This window comes from Sphaerodactylus townsendi, linkage group LG06 (assembly GCF_021028975.2).
Source record: "Sphaerodactylus townsendi isolate TG3544 linkage group LG06, MPM_Stown_v2.3, whole genome shotgun sequence".
NCBI lineage: Eukaryota > Metazoa > Chordata > Lepidosauria > Squamata > Sphaerodactylidae > Sphaerodactylus > Sphaerodactylus townsendi.
The window spans coordinates 38,575,876-38,582,089 of record NC_059430.1 but is presented as its reverse complement, the minus strand read 5'-3'; positions in this window follow the sequence as shown (position 1 = coordinate 38,582,089).

The following is a 6,214-nucleotide window of genomic DNA, read 5'->3' as shown; positions in this document are numbered from 1 at the left end:
TCAGTCTGGGCTGGATCTAGTGGGTAGGCAGTCAGTGACCAGAAAAGAAATTCCCCAATTTGCTGTGCGATTCTTCATTCAGGGTCGTCAGCCGCTGTATCTCCAGTGTCTTTTGTATAAAAATGCCAAAGGATGTTCCAGGGACATGTGGGCTGGGTGGGCTGACAGGCAGATGCTGGCTGCGCACTGATTATGACTTTGCTTTCGTAAATGAGAGATCACATGGGATGCAAGTGTGTAGGTTCCAGCAGCACTTTGAAAACAACTGAGAAAATCACATGGAAGCATAAATTCACAGACTCTTCCTTTCACCCCTCCCCCTCCTTTGCCTTCTTCTTGATCTGCCGCTTCCCCTATCCCCTTAAACGCTGAAAACAACTCCGCTCCGCAGATGCACTATAGGTCTTCAGGATGGTTGCCTTGGTCCACCTCCATGGACGTCAGTCTTCCCCTACCTGAGCTATTCTAAATCACTTGTGCATTTTAAAAATCTTGTCTATTTCATCTCTTAGCTCAGTTTTCAAGCCTGATTGAAACAAAACATGAGTGAAGAAAAAACAGCTTTCCTTTCAGACTTTGCATCTTGTTTAAACTTTGCCGCAACCCAGAACAAAGCCACATCATCAGAGGCAGGCATAGCAAGGGGGGAAAGCACCTGGTGCACCGGTGTGTCCTCCGCCCCCCGCCCCACCCTGGAACGCCCTCGCCACACCCCCACAGGGGCGCGCGCCCGGTGCATCCCACACACTCCCGTCCCCTTGGAGCTACGCCTCTGCACACCATTGTAACATCTGTGACGGTGACGGATCTTTGGGATGCTAACTATGTATATGTAGCTATTTTGCATGGGTAGCGGCACAGTTTAAACTAGATGGTAGACTCATGAGAGACATGCATGGAAACTCTTTGTCTCACATTTAAATCAGGCCTTGTTCTGCACCTGTTCTGGAAACACAGTGAAACCTTCTATTAATGACATTCAATATTACCAGAAATGAAAGCAGCTTAAACTTCTTACCAATACAGTTTCCCTTGCTTGAAGCAGAAGTTGGGGATACCACTTGAGTCACTTTCTCACTTGTACTCTGTATTAGCCCAAACCAACTTATTTCTACTCCTGCATATTACATTCCTATCCCAAGGAAGATATGGTCCCTTTCTGAAACTTTAATACTTGGATAATGAAGCATCAATGGCTGCTAACTAAGCAGTGAGATTGTTTACCACACAATCATCTTTAGACTCTACTCTGGGGAATTATCTGAATGTTGCATATAGGAATATCCAAAGCTGTCTTCTACTATACCGGACCTTTGGGCCTTCTAGTACAGAGGTGTCTATCTTCCAGCTGTAGCTTTCCAAGGTCTTTTTCAGCCCTCTTAGCTGAGATTAATCTAACAAAAGATGTGAGCACCTGAATCTTGCACATCTTGTTTATAAAGCATGTAATCTAACTATTGAGATATGTCCCCTTCCCCAGTTAGCAGATTCAAGCAGCATAACCAGACCCAGCCTGTCAACCCTGGGTTGGGAAATTCCCGGAACCAGGGGTGGGATGGCTTTAGGAAGAGGAAGAATGTCAGCAGGCTATAATTGTCGTGATGGGACTTATATGTTCAATATATCCAGAGACATAATTGCTTAAGGGATGGAATTAGTTGACAACTCACTTCCCACCAATCAGCACACAGGACTCACTTCCGTCCATGGAAGTGAGTCCTGTGCAGTGATTGGTGGGAAGTATGTCTCCCATCAGTCCCCCGCTGGCCGTCACTCCTAACCCAGGAGGAAAGTGGGTTTGGTAAGGCAGCAGCAACCAGTTGCCCTCTCCACTGGGCCCAGCAGAAGCCTCCCTGTTCTCCTGCCTGCCTTTTCCCATCTGCAAAACACCAAGTCTGGTGGGACACGAGCAACCAGCCACCCTCCCCTCCAGAAGCTTGCCCATTCTTCTGCTTGCCCTCTCCCAACCTCCAAACACCAAGCTGAGCCTGGCAGAGAATGGGTAGCCAGCTGCCCTCCCTGCTGGGCTCACCAGAAGCCTCCCCGTTCTCCCATCTACCCTTTCCCAACCCCCCAAACAGCAAGACAAACTTACCTTTGGAGAAGCAGCAGGTGAAGTGAGAGGTGAAATGCAGAGGGCAAAATAAGCAGTGGGTCAGTGGGAGAAGGTGAGCAGGCAGGAAAAGCAGCAGGCCTGCCACCAGCCCACCCAATCCCCTGCCCACTCTCCTTCCATCTAGAGCCCATATTTATTTCCCCATAAAATGGGCTTTACTGCTAGTTCTTTTGTATTAGTCTAGTATGTTTATTTGAAGACCTTTGTTAAAGTCACATGACAAAGAAGGCAGTTCAGTTGGTTAAGAGTGCTTGAATGAGCCTATTGGCAAGGGTATGCTGTTATAAAATGGGGCACCCCCAACAGCTGCACCCCCACAGCTTTGAAATAATGTTGGTCAGTGTTTGCTTTCTGCTGACCTGTCCTGGCACCAGCTGTCCCCACAGGAGCAGAACAGCTCTCCTCCACAGCCCTGAGGGTGGAGGGCAGCTTTTGAGGGAGTGGCCCAGGAAGGCCAGGGTGGCATTGCAGAGGCAGGCATAGGGCAAAGCCACCTCTAGCCTTGCAGACCACATGAGGGGACTCACCCCGTCACCCACCCCACATCAGTCGGCTGCCCCTCAATGGCACTTCCCTGCTGCCACGGCCCCCATGCAGGAGCCCACAGGGGTGCTGGGCTGTGCGTGGGCTCTGCTGGGCACCTTGTGCCCACCCCTGATGTCACAGCAAGGCTGCATGGCACCTGTGTGTCCTGGTCAGTGGAACCTTAATGGGGCATGGAGAGTGGTGGTAAGTGGGCCATGCTGGGCATGCTGCTGGCAGTCCTGGTGCTGGCATCTGGGTGGCAGAGGGCAAGAGCATGTGGCAACAGGCTCCCAGGGGGCTGGTGTCCCCTGCCTGCCTGCTGCAGGACTGGAGGCAGTATGTCACATGCCTGTACACCCAGCTGAGGGGGGTGCTGTGGCGTGGGATGGAAGGAGCCCCCAGCCCTGGGCTTGCACTCTTTTGCTTTCAGAGGGCACCTTGCTGCTGTGCCCCCCCCCCCCCAGGCCCTTCAGCATGGTGAAGGCTGGAAGGCTGGCCCACACCTTGAGGCCTCAGCAAGCAGCCTGACGCCATCCTTGCCATTCGTATTCAAGAGGGAGTTCCTGCAGCAGGATGGGTTGGGCATACTGTGGCTGGTGCAGTGCTCGTCTGGTGGGATGGGCTCAGTGGTGTGGGATGCTTGCTCCGAGGGGAGAGGGTGGAGGGGATTGGCCTATTGCACCCTCATGTGACACTTGAAAGTGGTGCCTGGGTAATCTGCCCTTCTGCCCCACCCAGATTTGCCATTGCCTGTTGGAGTTGCTCTTTAAATTAAAGCTGTTTGAACTACTCGTTCTTCTCTTCACTATTCTGGAACATTATAATAATGCCATAGAATCCACTCTCCACAGCAATCATTTTCTCTAGTTGTAACTTTGGAAGGTCTCCAGGCCCTACATGGAGGTTGGCAACCCAATAAACTTAGAATGCCACCTCACACTTCTCCACTGTGTGGCTATGCTGCCAATAGGAATTGTTGTGGGATGGATATGGGCAGCACATCAGTTATCCCAGTATTTAGGTGGAGAATTCTGATGTGCTGGACACCCAAGGTGTTTCTCATGGAATGAAACACTGCCAAAATGGAAGGGCTGACTGTGGCTAGCAGGAGGTAGCTTTGAAGATATTTTGCAATTCACTCAAGCCTTCTTTATATGCCTTCAATTAATACAAAGGTATTTTTAAGCTTCTATAGTAGCTGCCGGAAAAAAAAATCTATAAGCTGAATGGAATGCAGTGTACAGTTTCAGAAACCAGATGGGAGTAAGGTACAATAATAATGAATAATATCTCTTTTCTTATTGATGGCCTGAATTTATTACAGTCACCTGCAGAGCATAATAAGGATAATGGTGAGCTATTATAATAATTTCTGTCCCCAAGTGCACAGTGTTCCATAAAGGGTGGCAAAGTTTAGGTTAATGCAAGATTAGAATTTCCAGTATTAGGACTGGAAGACACTCTTATAAATACCTTGGAATGCAGCATTTTCTACAGATTAGCAAGGTCCAAGTGCAAAGAACTGTTACAGGAAAGACGAGGTTTCAAAGGCTTATAAGTAGATCCTTCCTAATATCTAAGAATAAAATCCAGACCATTCATTCCAGCATGGTGCCAATGATTATTTGTATGTTTAAAATCCAGCACTAAGCTACTAATAGGGGCATTCTGATAGTCTTCAAAGGGATGTGGACTGTGTTGTTGATGCATTGCACTGTGTATCTGTAATTTGATTTTGGAAGGGCCAGGTGTGCAGTCTAATTTCAGTATGTGCTGGCATCTTTTTTTCCTTTGTACAGGTAAGTATCTCATCATTTTTTCTGGCAGAAGGCTCTGTGTTTTAAACAAAAGAAATGAAAGACGGAAAGTGAAGGTTTCTCCCATTAATGAATTTTTTGTGTGTAGAAAATGCTGCACCTGTTGAATTTCTGCCACCTGCCTCTTTCATCCCCTGAACTTCGGTCTGAGTGCTTAAGTCCTGAACCCAAAGTCTGAGGAACATTTGAACGAGCATGCCCTTTTTTTTGGGGGGGGGGGGGAGCCTTCCTTTCAAAAATATAAAATATACAATAAGAAAACTGAAAATTACAACAAAACACACATCAACATAGCCATGACTATGTTAGTATACACAACAAAAAGAGGACATGAATCCTGATTGCCATAAAACATCTCTTGAATGAGTTTTCTATTGAAATGTTTAGTATAGTATCTAAAAAGGGAAGAGGAAAACTAGTGTTTTAACATGTGAAGACACTCTTATCTGTATTTGTAGCAGTAATGAAGCTTGTGCATGCCAATTTCCTCTCACTTTTTCCTGCCCCAGGCCCCTGTGACCATCCTCCCCCCACCCCACCCCCAAGGGTTTTCGTTTACTGGCCTCTGTATCAGTAACTGAAATATTAATTACCAATTAAGAAATAAAGCCCTCTGGTGGCATGGGGGGTAATGGCACCCTAAGGCAGGGCAACTGCCCCAGATGTGAGCAAGACTAACAAGGAAAGATCTGCAGTTTTCCAGTCACACGACATCTATTGTTCTGCTGCAATTTTTCCAAAAGCAAGAGAGTAAAGCAGGTTTAGGAAAGACTGCAGAAAAGCCAGGGGAAAGCTAGAAAGTGCACAAATGTACACCAATGCTGTGTGGGAGAAGGAAAAAAAACCTGCTATCTATTCTCCAGTCAAGCCAAGCCAAGCCAAATCACCAATGTGAACACAACCTCCGTGATTTCTACGGCACCTTGTGGTCTCATCAACTATTCCTTGATCATTGGAATTTGGTGGGGGTGGGGAGTGGATTTTTAATGCTTTGTAAACATGATCCTATTTGTTATTAAAAGATTTACAGTCAAGCCCCTGTCGTAACACTGCACTATGCTGGCGAGAACAATGCAACCAGAGGGCCAACATGTAGCTCATACTTAGTTATTTTGAGAAAGACTGTGAATATTCCCCCCTCCAATGTTTTTTTTGTCTTAGACCTTTTCCACATGCACAGCTTACCACAGATTTGCCCAGTGGTCAAACCTTGTGTCTTGGAACTATTTTCTGTGAAATAATTTCACACACCTCCTTTCTCCTGTTGTTGTTTTTTTTGGGGGGGGGGGGTGTTTCCCATGTCTCTTCAGTTGCATTTATTCCACAAGCTACTGCTGAAAACATATTATTCTTAATGATGGTGAGATGTCATTCGCGATGCAAAACAACTCTCACCCTTTTTTTCTTTTGTGCAGGTGCTCTAGCAATACTGGGCAGTTACTTTTAAAAGTTGCAAATCAAAAATGTCTCAGCCTCCATTTCTACTGCTGAGAACTACTAATTCAAAATGGAAGCCAACACAACTCCTGGTACCATTACCTGAAGAAACAGAAAAATGTAGGCCCCCCCACAAACAAAGAACCACATTTTTGACCAAATTTGATCAGCAGTGATTGTTACTGCAGCAAGTTCTCAATTACGTGCAGCAATTACTCCTACTACTCTTTTCAATTGCCCACAGCTTCAAAATCACTCTCTACTCTAATATTATATCAGTAGTTCAATATGGACAAAGTTGATCCAGCTGAACATGCTA